Source organism: Pipistrellus hanaki (assembly GCF_964339955.1).
Source record: "Pipistrellus hanaki genome assembly, chromosome: 6".
Taxonomy (NCBI): domain Eukaryota; kingdom Metazoa; phylum Chordata; class Mammalia; order Chiroptera; family Vespertilionidae; genus Pipistrellus; species Pipistrellus hanaki.
The window spans coordinates 30,679,605-30,695,313 of record NC_140508.1 but is presented as its reverse complement, the minus strand read 5'-3'; the positions used below and the strand labels follow the sequence as shown (position 1 = coordinate 30,695,313).

General features: G+C 44.2%; 1 long non-coding RNA gene across 2 annotated transcripts in view; it reads left to right on the top strand.

Annotated features, from left to right (window-relative positions):
• The window catches only part of LOC311624059, a 41,123-nt gene extending 31,560 nt beyond the window's left edge, over positions 1–9,563 (top strand). The window contains exons 2-3 of one of the 2 annotated variants that reach the window (XR_014795241.1): positions 5,343–6,201; positions 9,153–9,563. This is a non-coding gene — a long non-coding RNA (uncharacterized lncRNA). Of the gene's footprint in view, positions 1–5,342; positions 6,202–6,728; positions 8,085–9,152 lie in introns of those variants that run through there. The other variant, XR_014795242.1, reaches the window with a different exon arrangement.
• Positions 9,564–15,709: the final 6,146 nt, after the last annotated feature.

Here is a 15,709-nt window from a genome sequence, read left to right as displayed (position 1 = left end):
CTTGTGTAAGGATAGTAAGGTAATGTCCACAGTAAACTCAGGTCATCCTAATTTTAAATTATAAAGCAATTTCTGAGAATGAGAGTTTTCTCAGAAATGTTAGTGTGACTTCTAACATTAACTGATGGATGCCAGCTCTGTCATTCAAGGATTAGGTAAAAGTCACATAGAATATGTATAGAGGAGTCATGGGCAACCAATGCACCCAGTACAAGTATCTTAATGCATTTTGTGAACATTTGTTTGAACAATAAGAGAATAAGTTCAAGAGACAAAAGGAAGGAAAATACAGACAAGAGGGCTAGAGATAGAAAACAGTGAGGAGTTCTAATATATATTTAGCCAAAGTTCTGGAAGTTGAAGAGCACAACGGAAGATAAGGATAGGGGAAGTATTTGAAGAAAAAATATCTGAAAAGTATCTGAACTTCTCAGAGAATAGCTAAAACGATTGAAAGATGCCAATTTACAGTTATAGAAGCTCAGTTCTCAATAGTCTGCATAAAAAGAAACCTGTACCTTGATGCATCACTACAGAGAAAAATCTTAAGAACAGCCAGGAAAGAAAAAGAGAGATTACACTTAATTAGATTGCAACAGAAGGGAGAAGAAAGTGGAATGATATTGTCAGTGTGTTGGGAAAAAAACTACTAGAATTTTATACCCAGCTAAATCATCTTTCCATTAAAAACAAAGTAAATATATTCCCGTGTTTTTCCATTGCATTCATTTTCCAGCACCAAACCACACTCCCTTGTAATGGCTCTGCCATTGGACCAGTGCTCAGGAGCTTCTACAGTAGAAATAAAACCACAGCTACCAAATCCTTTAGGGCCTTGGTTGGCAAACTGTGGCTCGAGAGCCACATGTGACTCTTTGGTCCGTTGAGTGCGGCTCTTCCACAAAATATTACAGCCTGGGCGAGTCTATTTTGAAGAAGTGGCATTAGAAGAAGTTTAAGTTTAAAAATTTGGCTCTCAAAAGAAATTTCAATTGTTGGCTCTGTTGACTAATGAGTTTGCCTACCACTGCTTTAGGGTGTTAGTAAAAAAATAACTTCAAGCCAGAGTATGTGCTGTCACCAGAAAGATGATGACTTTTTTTTTGTTTTGTTTTGTTTTTGTTTTTGAATGTGTGATGGAAACCACAGAGAGAAAAAACAAAGAACATTTTGACAGTTACCAGATGGGAGGGGGGTTGGGGAAATAGGTGAAAAAGGTGAAGAGATTAAGAAGCACAAACTGGTTGTTACAGAATAGTCATGGGATGTAAAGAAACATAGGGAATATAGTCAATAATATTTTAAAAACTGTGTATGGTGTTGGATGGGTAAGAGATTTAGTGGGACCATAACTTAGTAAATTATATATGTAATGTTTAATCACTGGGCTGTACACCTGAAACTAATATAATATTATATGTCAACTGTAATTGAAAAAAATGAATGATTTTTAAAACACAAATAAAAAAATAAAATAAACAAAACCTGAAATTTAAAAATACATTGACATCAATATTGGCTCATCAATTATAGAAAATGTACTACAATAATTCAAGATGTTAAAAATCGGGAAAGTTGGGAGAGAGAGTGAAAGAGTACATGAGAACTCTGTACTTTTTGCTCAAATTTTCTGTAAACCTAAAAGTATTTTAAGAAGCCTATTATTATTAATAATAATTTAAAAAAGCCTAGCCAGTGTGACTCAGTTGGTTGAGTGCTGTCCCATGCACCAAGAGGGACAACAGTTTGATTCCTGGTCAGGGCACATGTTTAGGTTGCGGGCTTGATACCCAGTAGGGGGCGTGCAGGAGGCAGCTTATGAATGTTTTTTTCTCATTGATGTTTCTATCTCTCTCTCCCTCTCTTCCTCTCTCTAAAATCAATAAAAAAAAAACAACATAAAAAAATAAAATCAATAAACACATATATATTTTAAAGTAATGCAGTAGATGAATTTTAGGTGAGAAATTTAGTTAACCAATTTTATGTTGCTTGAACTTTCTTTCTTATGTGGGCACAAAAATGATAAGACATAACTCATTGATCCTAAGTCACACTTAAAAAAATACCTGAATAAGGATGCATCTTACAATAGATAGCATTTTAGATTTGATGAAATGTAATGTTAAAATACATATGTCTAAATAAGCCTCAAGAAATTCCTTCAATAACTATTAAATAAAATCTAAGATTAGAAAATATGGTGTATTAATTTAATTAGTGGTGTTTTTATTTTTCAAATGGAGCTTAAAGCATTAAAAATAAATGCTTTATTTTTTTGTATTTAAAAGTGAAACCTTAACAATGATTAAATCTGAGAAGCAGGAGCATGCTGTTATATATTTTTTGTCTACTTTATTTTCTATATTAAAATTTTTTTAAATTGAGAGTACATTTATTAAAGCTGGGGTCAGTTAATAAGAAAGGGCCTAGGTTAGAGAAGCAATAAGAGAGACTAGGCGGCCGAAACTGATTTGGCTCAGTGGATAGAGCGTCAGCCTGCAGACTAAAGGGTCCCGAGTTCGATTCTGGTCAAGGGCATGTACCTTGGTTGCAGGCACATCCTCAGTAGGGGGTGTGCAAGAACAGCTGATTGATGATTCTCTCTCATCGATGTTTCTAACTCTCTATCGCTCTCTCTTTCTCTCTGTAAAAAAAAAAAAAAATCAATAAAGTATATTAGAGAGAGAGAGAGAGAGAGAGAGAGAGAGAGAGAGAGAGAGAGTAGGCAGTTGCTTTGGCCCTCTAGAAATGCTATAGAAATGTTATAAGAAAGAAATGAGCCAAGGCAAGGCTACTTTAGCTCACTGAGCAGTCAGAGAAAAAGGGGCCTTGGAGACAGGGTTTAGGGGGTTAGCCTGGGATGAGCTGATGCTGTTTATCGCTTCCCTGGTTGTAAGTCTGTGGGGCCCTCAGAGTTTAGAAGATGCATGCCTGTGGGGTCAATATTTAAATTAAAAATATTTTTATTGATTTCAGAGAGGAAGGGGGAGAGAGGGAGAGATAGAAACATCAATGATGAGAGAGAATAATTGATTGACTGCCTCCTGCACATCCCCCACTGGGGATCGAGCCTGCAACCTGGGCATATGCCCTGACCAAAAATTGAACCGTGACCTCCTGGCTCATAGGTTGATGTTCAACCACTGAGCCATGCCAGTCGGGCTATATTTAATTTTTTAAAACAACAAAACATAAATATTTGAAAAAAAATAAAATTGAAGAACAATAGCTCAGAAACTTATTTTTTGGGGACTATTATTGAGCAATTGGGTATTGGGGGAACTTGGGGGAGGAAAAAGTCAGGCAGGCAGGCAGACACAAAAAGACAAATATTACCAGATTTGATTTATATGAGATGCATACAATCGTTAAGTTTATAGGGACAGAAAGCAGAATAGTGGTTATCAGGCACTGAGGGTTGAGGGTGGGGGCAAAGTGGTGTTTTTATTGAGTGGGTACAGCGTTTCAGTTTGGGAGAAAGAAAAAGTTCTGGAAATGCATACTGTGATTGTACACATTGTGTGAATGTACTTAATGTTATTGTGAACTGTACATTTACACTTGGTAAAATGGTAAATTTCTGTTATATATATTTTTTAACACACACACACACACACACACACACACACACACACACATGCTGGACCGGGGAAATCAATCGTCTTATTTTGGGCATGTTGAGTTTGAGATGTTCAGAGGTAGTTGGATAAAAATCCCACCTCAGGTAAGTGATTATGGGCTGTAGATGGGAATTTAACAGACACCATGTTGGAGCCAAGAGGCCAGAGAGAGAGTATGGGGAAAGGGGGGTGGTTGGTTTCAAGACCAGGGGCTTCCAACACTCAGAAAAGGCCCATCAAGTGAGGTAGGAGGAAAACCAGGAGAGGTGGGTGGAGGAAGCCAAGCACAGAAACCCTTCTCAGCAGGAGACAGTGGTCAGCAGTGTAGACTGCTTCTGAGAGACTGAGTGAAGTGAGCACCACCAGATTTGACAGTGAGAGAACCATTAAGGTTTTTGCAGCGTGTGAAGGAAGAAAGGCAGGGTGGGAAAGAAAGAAGTAGTGATGGGAACTATCCACATACTTTGAAGAAGTTTTGTTATGAATATGGGTGAGCAATGGTGTGGTAGTAGGAGGCAGATAAGGAGGATTGGGCAGCCTCTTTTGTTTTTTAAAGATGAGAGATATTGGAAGAAGTTTGTATGCTGGTGGTAGAAAATCCTATCTAATAATCCTATCTAATAAAGAGGGAATATGCAAATTGACCATCACACTGTAAAAAGATGGCTGCACCCACAGCAGAGGCTGAGTTCCACAGCAGAGGCTGAGTTCCCATAACGAGCCTTAATGAGCAATCAGCAGGGTCCTGAGGCTGCGTGGCACTGGGCCAGGGCAGGGGTCCTGAGGCTGTGTCCCCTGCCTGGTGAGCCTTGACAGGGCACCTCAGGCCACACACCCTGCCCAGTGGGGCTTGACGAGGGACCTCAGGGTGCATCCTCTGCCCACATGGCTTGATGGGGGACCTCAAAATGCACCCCCTACCCTGGCCCGGGCCAGGGGACCTCAGGCCATGCACTCGACCTAGTGGGGCTTGACAGGGGTAGTGCCGGCCAGGTCTGGATCTAGCCCAATGGGGGTGGGGCTGGTCGGGGCTGGGTCTTGCTCAATTTTGAGGTGCACGTGGATGGGCAGGGACTTGACTCTGGTTCCTGTGGCACGCCCCAGACTCTGACAGGAGGAAGATTTTCATATACATTTTACTGATTTTCTTTCATCTCTGACATTTCTATTATAAAGGGTAAATAGCAATATTAAAATATTTCCTCTAATGAATTCCCTTTTAATGTGCACAAATTTTGTGCACCAGGCCTCTGGTATTTTTATGAGAGAGAGCGAGGGCAGAAAAAGGAGAGAAGAGAGAACTGGAGGAGAGGCACATGAGTGGTGTGCGTGGCTGTGTATGGGAGCAGGGTGCCTCCTCCATCTGAGAATGGGCAGAGCCAGTGGGCCTCGGTGGGTGGGCCTAACGATTTGGCGGTGGGAAGATGACGGCATCTGTTTCTTCAATGAGGAATGAAGCAATGAAAGGATGGTTTCTGCTTCCTCACCGCTGAGCTGGGCACAGGAGTGGGTGTTTGAGAACAGAGGAGAAATGCAAATAAGTCATAGCAAAGGGTGGGAAAGCTCCACAGTGGGTCTGTGGAGCCCTGTGGCCCTGATTATAAAAGGAGGCCAGTGACAAGGTTGAGTGACTTCCCTAGCAGCAAGCACAGGCAGGTGGGCCTGACTCAATTGTGATTCTTTTTTCTTTTCTTTCTTTTTCATTTGTGATTTTTAAAGTGTGCTTCAAAGACCAGCGGCATGAGCTTCACCTGGGAACTTGTGAAGAATAAAAATCATCAGTTACCACCCTAAACCGATTGAATCAGAAACTCCAGGGTGGGGCCCATCCACCGGTGTTTTTCACAAGCTCTCCAGGAATGAAGGGCACAGGGACAACCTGCAACCTGTAGGTACCAACTGGTGCCATTCTCTGGGGTGGAAGTTCCCAGTACTGTAAGCTCTGGGTGTGTCTTCTCTCTTGATTAGTGACTGATCTATAAGCAAACTCTGGAAATTGCCAAGAAAGAAAGGCCATTTAAAGGAACTTCGAGTTTTCAAATAAGATATTATTTTGCAAGGCAAACACCATCTTTCAAATATATTTTTATTTTCTGAGTCTGAATTTGAATATTGAGTTTCCTGCGTCTTGATCTTCACACCTGCCCACAGTTTTGTGAAAGGACCCTGGACTTTCCTGGCCCTCTCCATGCCTTCCAGGGTTGTCAAGAAGCCTTCTGGAGTCCTGTTCGGTCTTTCCACATGGCTCACTTCCAGGATTCAAGTCTTTGGGGAAACGTGGTTGAACTGGTCATTCTCCTACATGTGAGGACTTCTCCATCCTGAGCTGAAATAAAGACAAAGATGAGTCAGCCTCTCCCAGCCTCTAGGATCTCCCAGTGACTCAGAGGATGGGCTGTTTAGTGGATAAGAGCTCCTCCCAGGAAGTTGGCAGCTCCAGCCTCCCACTACCTGAGTCATTGGCCCTGGGTGCTCTCCACCACGTATTGCCACAAAGACCTAGGGAAATATGCCAAGAAAGATCAGCAATAAGTGGACCAGGAAAGAGGATGGAGTTGAAAGTCTAGCATGCAGGAAGGTAAATTTGTTCTTCATTTGCTGGTTGCCTTGGGTGAACCCACCAAGGGCTCAGTGTCCCTTTTGGAAAATGGGAGAAATCATGTACCCTGCAATGTGAGCTACCCCGTAGCGGCCCCAGAGGAGAGAAGATGAGTTCTCTGGGAATATATCTGCCTGGTGGAGACACGCTATGGAAGTTTTCTCTAACAAAGGAAGGGAGCCGGGGGGTGGTTCATCCTTGAGGATTTCTAGGATAAGCTGTAGCCTGAACAGGGCCTGCAGGAGAGTAGGGAGGCCTTCCTAGGAGGAGAGGCAGGAGGACAGATGTGGGGAGGCTGGCCTGAGGCAGGGGAGCTTGGCAAGTAAGGGCTCAGAACAGCTGGTGGAAACATACAGTCCAAGACTGCCGTCTCCTTCACAGTCTGTCTCTGTCCATCTCTGTTTTTTTTTTTTTTCTTGTCTATTTGTCTCCTCCCTTCTCTCCTACATCACAGAGAGTAGTGAGGGCTCCACTCCTCGTGGTTGTCTGTTTTCTTTCCTGTTTAGATGGTGACTGGCATCTGCTTATGGAGGCAGCAATCAACCCATCCTGTTTACTTACTGCTGACACAGAGGGCTGTCTGCCACAGCCTCCCGGGGTGGGGTGGGGACCAGGAGGCTAACACACACAGGCACACACACTCAGCCATTACCAGGTCAGCCTGCCCCACAGAACCAGTGGGTCCTGAGCTTCCCATCTGTTGTCTCCGATGCTGTGGAACAGTCAGCTGGGCTGAGGTCACCTCCTCTGCTGCTGACGTCGATGGCCCTGCGTGCTTGGCACAGACTCAGGGCTCAGAAAAGATCTCCTGACTGAAGCTGAGTGCACAGTGCACAGTTCCACGGAGGGTGGGGAGGTCTCCTAAGGGTCAAGTGCAGCGCCCAGAATGTTAGAAGGCATCTTGCACAGGGTTCCCAGTTCTACACGCGGGAGTTAGGACCACAAAATAGGCAAAGGACTTTCAGGTTTGGTCACCCTTTTACCACATCCTCTTTCTGCTCTGCTTCTCAGGATCGGGCCCCTCCTCCCTTAATTCACGTGTTTTGAAACACTTCTCAGTTTGTTTTTCTTGTTTTCCCCAAATTTTGTGCAGTTGCTGCTGTTCAGTGTTAGGTGGAGATTGACAAGGTTTCCAGGGTTTGGTGATATGAATGGGAAAAGAGATGGGAGCAAGGCCAGTTCTGTGGGGGAACAGATGGCGGTGGTGTTGGGCATTTTCATAGAGACAAAGAGGAACCGAGGCTGAGAAGATAGTGCTCTATGTTTTCAAAGTGTTTGACTGGGACCTAACTCCTAAACTCAAAGCATAGGGGCCCAAGCAGAGAAAGATTGTCTATCAAAAAGGCCAAGGAACACAGAAAATTCACATAAGCTGAGAGTCTGGGTGGTTCTCAGAATTCCTGTGGCCATCTGGAGCTTGCCAGGGTCTGCCTCATGGCTTGATTGTAGACCAACTGTGATGGTGAAGAGCCAGTAGACCAGGGCTTGGTGGGCAACTCTACCACTCACAGCTGGGTGGCGTGGGCCATGGTCCTGCTGGGAAATTATTCATTGTCTGAAATTCAGATTGAACTGGGTGTCCTGCATTTTCTATTTGTTAGATCCAGCAACCTTTCCAAGCCTTCCAAAGGTCAACCCCAACCTCCAAACTAAGGCCATCGCAGCAAACCCTAAGTTACTTAGAAGTCTGGGATTTCATCTCAAAACTTCACATAAAGTTTAGGGTTTTCTCCATGTTTCTATCCTTGTTTTGATGTAAGCAGGCATTAAATGATCATTTTTGAAAGGCAAACATCTCCCACCTATTTATACCTGGTTGTGGATTAGTTAAGGCCCTGCTTATCTGGATGGTCATCACATCAATAGGAGGTGCCGTCTAGTCACATTTACTCAATTAAAAAAAAAAAAAAAAAATATATATATATATATATATATATATATATATATATATATATATATATATATAATTGAATTCAGAGAGGAAGGGAGAGGGAGAGATAGAAACATCAATGATGAGAAAGAATCATTGATCAGCTGCCTCCTGCATGCTCACCTTTAGGATCAAGTCCAAAACCCAGGCATGTGCCCTTGACCAGGAATTGAACTGTGACCTTTGTGTTCATAGGTCAAAGCTCAACCACCGAGCCATGCTGGGCCACATTTGCTCGATTTAAAGGATTCCATTTGCCTTTTTGATAAATGTTTAATTGTCTCTTCTTTCACAAAATGGGGATTTTTTAGTTAAAAAATGCAAATTCCCTTACGTGGTAAAATAAAGGGTGGGCAGGCAGAGAGAGCCAGAGCTTCCGGAAAAAAGTAGGAAGGAGGCAGGAGGGTAAAATCCCTGAAAACAGCAAAAGGTGCTTTGAGAGCAGTGGCTACACATTGGAATAACGAGGAGGCCCACGTAGCATCTCAGACCCCCTGCATCAAAACCTTGGGGGTGGCACCCAGGCAGCAGTGCCTTTTGAAGCTTCCCAGGTTATTCCAATGGGCAGATGAGAGTGATGTCATTGCTTTGGAGCTTTTCTACTCAAAGTCTGGCCCGAGGACCAGGGGCTTCAGCCTGCCCTGGGAGCTTGTTAGAAATGCAGAGTCTTAGGCCATACCCCAGACCTGCCGAATCAGGATTTGAATTTTAACAAGGTCCTCAGGTGCTTCATATGCATGCTGAGAAGCCCTGCTTTAGTGGACCTGTCAGGAGCCTCACCTCCATGGGGGGAAGGGGGGAAGCGTGGATGTCTCAGCAGGAGCTGGCCTCCTTCAATGGGGACCTGAAGGTCACAGGTGCTGGTGTCTCCATCAGAGCCTGCTATGGTATCTCCCACTCCCGGGTGTATGAAGTTGGAGCCTTGCCCACAGTCATGGACCTTGTATCTTTTGTCTGGGTCTGTCAGTGTCTTTTCACTGATACATCATTGTTCCATCAGGACAGCCGTACAGTAACCAAGGATGTTGGCTGAGGATCAGGGAGTCTTGTGCTGGTGGAGAAGCCTAAGGACACCATTCAGGACACGTGGAAAGGCAAGAGGAAGTATACAGTGTGGCCTTGACTTCAGATGCAATCTTCATTTGTTGCCTGGCCATGCAGACCTGGTTTTGAGCCACGTACTCTCTTGTTTTCTAACTCTTTCCTCAACCAGATGGACTCAATATAACTTATGAAAAAATCTGGGTGAGCAAGGATACTTTTTATTTGTGTTTCTCTATCAGTCAGATAGAGAAATTTACATCCTCCAACTAGGAACAACACTCCCTTGGGGATTTGTGACCCATCCCTTCTAGAACTTTATAAACACCCTATGGCAGAGTCTGCTACCTTTTACCCCCAAATCATTCCCCCCCCCAAAAAAAAAAAATTATTTTTCCACCCTTCCCCAGACTCACAGCTGGAATGCATTTCCCAGCTTCCCTTGAGTAAGGTGTGATCATGTGGCTGTTTTGTCCAATAGAATGCATGTAGAAGTAATGCCATTTTTCAGGCTAAGGCTTTCCTCTGCTGCTGCTTTGTTGCTGCTAATGGTTGCTGGAGGCACAGGTTGGAATGAACCTTGATTGCTGAGTGTACAGGAAAGCCATCATGAGATGGGAACACCTCTTTGTTGTGTGGATAAGTCTTGAATTTATATTACAATTAAAGCACTGTATTCTTGGATCTCTTTGTTATAGCAGCCAGCATTACTGTAACTAACACTTCTTATTTTTTAAAAATATATTTTTATGGATTTCAGAGAGGAAGGGAGAAGGAGAGAGAGATAGAAACATCAATGATGAGAGAGAGAATCACTGATCCGCTGCCTCCTGTACACACCACACTGAGGATCACAACCTGGGAACTGTGACCTCCTGGTTCATAGGTCAACGCTCAACCACTGAGCCGTATCAGCTGGGCTGGAACTAACACTTCTTAAAGTCCTTCTTTGTTACTCTGCCCTCATAGCACAGGGCATCCTGCTCCCTGTGATGGGAGTGCCGAAGTGCTTTGTAAGTTGTGAAGTGCTCTACACGTGAGAAATAGGACTGTGATCATATTTGCTAATGTTTCAACACAAGACAGGGTCTAAGTCAGCTGTAACAATATATAGCTAATAATTACTGACATTTCAGAAGGAGCCTGATGGTTTAGAAATCACTTCTTATACCCTTTATTACTTGTAATACCTACAATGATCCTGAGAGACGGGCTTTTATCTTAGGCCCATTTTAAGGATGACAAGAGGGAACGTGTTGAACTTACTCAAGGACTCACAGCTGTCAGGTGCCTGAGCCTGACCTTATCCGCTTTGCTGTTCTGGGAGGAAACAATGAAGAACTGTTTTTGTCTCTAATCCATTCTGCTTCAATGAAGCTCTCCAAAGGCCACCTTGAGAGGATAGTAAAACAGGTTATAGCCAAGACTGTGGATGCAGGAATTCAAGTAGTGTTTGAATTCAGGTTCATTCCTAGTTGAAACTGTCTACCACAGGAATATGTTCTTAAAAATAAAGGAGAGGTATTATTTTTGAGTTTCTGCTTTGCGGTAGATGATCTACAATGATGGCTACCAAGGAGTCCTTCCATTCCTGTAGGTGCATTTATTATGGGTTGCATCATGTACCACCCCCATAAATTGGTTGAATATATTGGAGTATGTTGGAGTCCTAGCATCCATTACCTTATCTGAAGGTTGGGTCTTTACAAAGGTAATCAAATGAAAATGAAGTCATTAGAGTAGACGCTAATTCGATCATGTCTGTATAAGAAGGGGAAATACGGACACAGAGGTAAGGACAAGCACACAAGGGGAACTCATGTGAAGATGAAAACATGAAGGCAGAGATCAAAGTGATGCATCTACAAGCCAGTGGACATAAAAGGTTGCCAGCAAACCACCAGAGCCAGGAGAGAGGAATGGAACAGATTGCCCCTCATGAAAGGAACAACCCTGACTGACAGTTTGACCTTGGACTTCCAGCCTCTAGAACTGCGAGATAGTAAATTTATGCGGAATAAGCCACTCAATTTGTAGGACCTTGTCGTAGAAGCCCTAGCAAACAAATACAACATTTCACTCTTCCTAGCAAGATGTGGAGTCAACTTACCCTCTCCTTAAACTTGGGCTGGCTTCATGACTTTTTGTAGCTAATAGTATATGGCAGAACTTATGAATTGGCCTAGGTGTTAAGATGCTTGGCAGCTTCCATTTTTATCCTCTGAGAAGCCAGGCTGCCATGTTGTAGGAAAGTGGAGGCTATCCTGTGGAGAGGTCACCTGGAGAGAGAAGCCGTTTACATTGTCCTAGGCCAGTGGTTGGCAAACTGTGGCTAGTGAGCCGCAGTTTGCCACTCTGTAGACTAATAAGTTTGCCAACCACTGTCCTAGGCCCACCCAAGCTTCCAGCTGATGTCCCTAGTTAACATCACATGCAGCAGAAGACTGTCTAGCTGAGCCCAGTAAACACAATATGTATATATTTATGGGGGTGGGGCGGGGGAGAGAAGGAGGGGGGACCAAAAGTATGTTTACAGTTGTGAATATGCAAAACACAGAGTTTATTCTTTACTAGAGGCCTGGTGCATGAAATTTGTGCATGGATAGGGTCCGTAGGCCTGACTGGTGATCAGGGCTGATCAGAGCCTTCAAGTTGCCTCCTGGAGCCTTCCTTTGTTCCACCTCCTTGTGGTCAGTGCACATCATAGTGAGTGATCAAACTCCTGGTCTCCTGGTCAAACTCCTGCAGGGACAATTTGCAGATTAGGCTTTTATATATACAATAGAGGCCCAGTGCACAAAAATTTATGCACTGGGGGAGGGTTCCCTCAGCCCAGCCTGCGCCCCTCAGGGGATGTCCCCAGGGATCAGGCCTAAACCAGCAGTTGGACATTCCTCTCATAATTGGGGACTGTTGGCTAGCAACCACTCACCTGTCTGCCTGCCTGATTGCCCCTAACTGATTCTGCCTGCCAGCCTGATCACCCCCTAACCACTCCTCTGCCAGCCTGATTGATGTCTAACTGCTCCCCTGACAGCCTGATTGCCCACAACTGTCCTCCCTGCTGACTTGATTGCCCCCAACTGCCCTTTCCTTATGGCCCAAGCTACATGCATCATTGATGGTAGGAGAAGAGGTGCATATTTTCAGATCTTCTGGAGACACTCTGACTGCAATCAGACCATATAGAGAGCTGCTTCTTCCACTTATGTGTATGTGTGAAGATCACCTGAATGTTTATTTTAAATCCCTAAGTGCCCTCCCCTGCCAGCCTGGTCACTCCTAACTGCCCTCTCCTGCTGGCTCAGTTGCCCCTAACTGCCCTCTCCAACAGGCCCACTTGTCCCTAACTGCCCTCCTCTGCCATACAGGTCACCCCTAACTGCCCTTCCCAGCAGACCTGGTCCCCCAACAACAGCCCTCCCCAACAGGCCTGGTCCTCCCCAACTGCTCTCCCCAGCAGGTCTGGTGCCCTCCAACTGCCCTCCTCTGCTGGCCTGGTCCCCCCACAACTGCTCTCCCTCCCCTGCTGATCTGTTCACCCCTAACTGCCCTCCCCTGATGGCCTGATCACCCACAACAACCCTCCCCTGCTGGCCATCTTGTAGCAGCCATCTTTGACCACATGGGGGTGGCCATCTTGTTCAAGGGCATGAGGGTCAATTTGCATATCATCTCTTTATTATATAGGATAGATTAAAAAAAAAATCCTCACCCAAGGATATTTTTCCATTGGTTTTTAGAGAGAGTGGGAGAGAGAGGAAAAGACAGAAATATCGATGTGAGAGAAACACATTGATTGGTTGCCCCCTTCACACACCCTGACCAGGGCCCAGGCCAGAAAGGATCCTGCAACCGAGGTATGTGCCCTTGACTAGAACCTAATTCAGGACCCTTCAGTCCACAGGTCGATGCTCTATCCACTTAGCCAAATTGGCTAGGGTGAGTTTATTCATGTATTATTATTTATTTTTTGTATGCATTTTGTATTTATTTGTATTTCTCTTATTATTACTGTATTTCCCCGAAAATAAGACATCCTCCGAAAATAAGACTTACTTACAGATTTCCGTCTGAGTGAAATATAAGGCATCCCTCGAAAATAAGGCCCCCCTAGGGTCTGTCTCAGAATGCTATTGCTAAACATGAGAAATTTGGTCCACTGATTCTGAAAGAAATGGAGTCACAAGAAATTCACCAGGAAATTCAGGAATTGGATTGTTATGATGATGTTCCAGAAGATGATGACATGATTGTCATTGAATAAATGAGTAAATTCTTGATACTGTAGGATTCACAGTTTGTCTGGTTTGTGTTGACAACTACCGTACTACCGTACCGTAGACAGGTAATAAATTTCCTTTATTTTCATTTAACAATAAATGTGTACCGTATTCTTCTTCATGGAAAAATAAGACATCCCCTGAAAATAAGACCCAGCGCATCTTTGGGAGCAAAAATTAATATAAGACACTGTCTTATTTTCGGGAAAACAGGGTAGTTACCAGAGGTCCGATGCATGAAAATTCGTGCAAGAGTAGGCCTTCCTTCCCCTGGCTGCCAGCCCTGGCTTCCCTCGGCACCTGGGACATGGGCTGCCTCACCAGCTTCCTTCTGGCATCTGGGATCAGGTCTTCCCTCCCCCAGCAGCCCGCAGGCACCGAGGACCTGGGCTGGCTTCCCTGTGGCCCCGACTTCATCAGGAAGGATGTCCAGAATGATGTCCGGTCTAATTAGCATCTTACCCTTTTATGATTATAGATTATTTTGTATCCTTACTTATGATTTATCTTTTAGGTAATGATGGTAGTAATTTAACCCACTCTTGCCCAAGTGTTTATGTGTGTGTGTGTGTGTGTGTGTGTACAATTAAAAAAAAAAGATTTTTAAAATTAATTTTGAGAGAAAGCAGATATGAGAGAAAAATTGATGGGCTGCCTCCTGCATGCCCTTTACCGGATCAAGACCCAAACCCGGGCATGTGCCCTGACCTGAAATTGAACCGGCAACCACTCAGTGCACAGGATGATGCCCAACTAACTGAGCCACACTGGCCAGGGCTAAATTAAAAAAAATATATATATATATTTTATTGATTTTCCACAGAGAGGAAGGGAGAGGGATAGAGAGCTAGAAACGTCGATGAGAGAGAAACATCGATCAGCTGCCTCCTGCACACACCCCACCGGGGATGTGCCCGCAACCAATGTACATGCCTCTGACCGGAATCGAACCCGGGACCTTTCAGTCTGCAGACTGACGCTCTATCCACTGAGCTAAACCGGTTTCAGCAAGGCTAAATTTTAGTGTGTGTCTGTATGTGAACTTACTGTGTGCTTGCTTAGCACACAGTTCCGGGTCCATTTACCTTCTAATTGTAAACAGTTCTCTGACATCACCCCTCCTCACTCTCCATCCCTGTGGTGGAGAGTGGTTTGGATGCCAGGGTTGGGCACCTGATTGGATCACATATCACTGGATCACAATAATATGTGCTCTAATCACGACCAACTTGGTGTAACCTTGAATATTTTGCTGGGACAGTTGAAGAAAGGGAGGTCTTGGGCTGTGAGTATGGAGCTTAGAGCTGCCAGCAGCTATCTTGCTGCTGCAAGAAACAGAGATGAGAGGTGAAGAGAGGAAGACTAAGTTTTGATATTTTTTTGTTCCTCTTGGTGCCCAAATAAGTTATACCATTGGAGTCTTCTGTTATGTGAACGTATAAATTTCCTATTTGCTTACACCAAGTCAACTTGAGTAGATTCTCATTATTTGTAAACTGTCAAGTCCATATGTGTGTGTGTGTGTGTGTGTGTGTGTGTGTATGTTATTTTTTTTTAATTGAATTAAGAGAGGAAGAGAGAGATAGAAACATCAATGATGAGAAAGAATCATTGATCAGTTATCTCCTGCACAACCCCTACTGGGGATCAAGCCCACAACCCAGGCATGTACCCTGGACTGGAATTAAACCAGGAACCCTTCAGGCCCATGCTTTATCCACTAAGCCAAGCAAGCTAGGACTATATTAATTTTCTCATTGAATATTCATAACAGATCTTTGGATTAGGTACTATTTATTAACCCCATTTTATAGATGAGGAAACTGACACACACACAGAGGCCACATGAAGGCAGAATTCAAACCCAGGAAATCTAATCCTGAGAGCCCACTCATAAACATTCTGTTCTCCTTGGTGATGGAAAAGGACTCACAGAGCGATGTGTGACTTCTAACATTTAACTCCAAGAGGACACAGGGGTTTGTCAAGAGCAAGGGGGAAAGACTTCTAGGTGGAGGGGATAGCTTGGACAGTGACAAGACCTTTTCTGCGAAGAAGAAACCTCACCTGAAATTCACCATGTACATGCCCTGCAGCCTGTAACGGAGGACAGATTGTTCCATGATGTGATCGCTGCCATCATGGGCTGGGACCAGCTAGATCCTGGCCAGAGCAGGGATTGATTCCTCAAATCTCCCCAGACTGTTTAATCCACCCCTTCCCAACAGCCCAG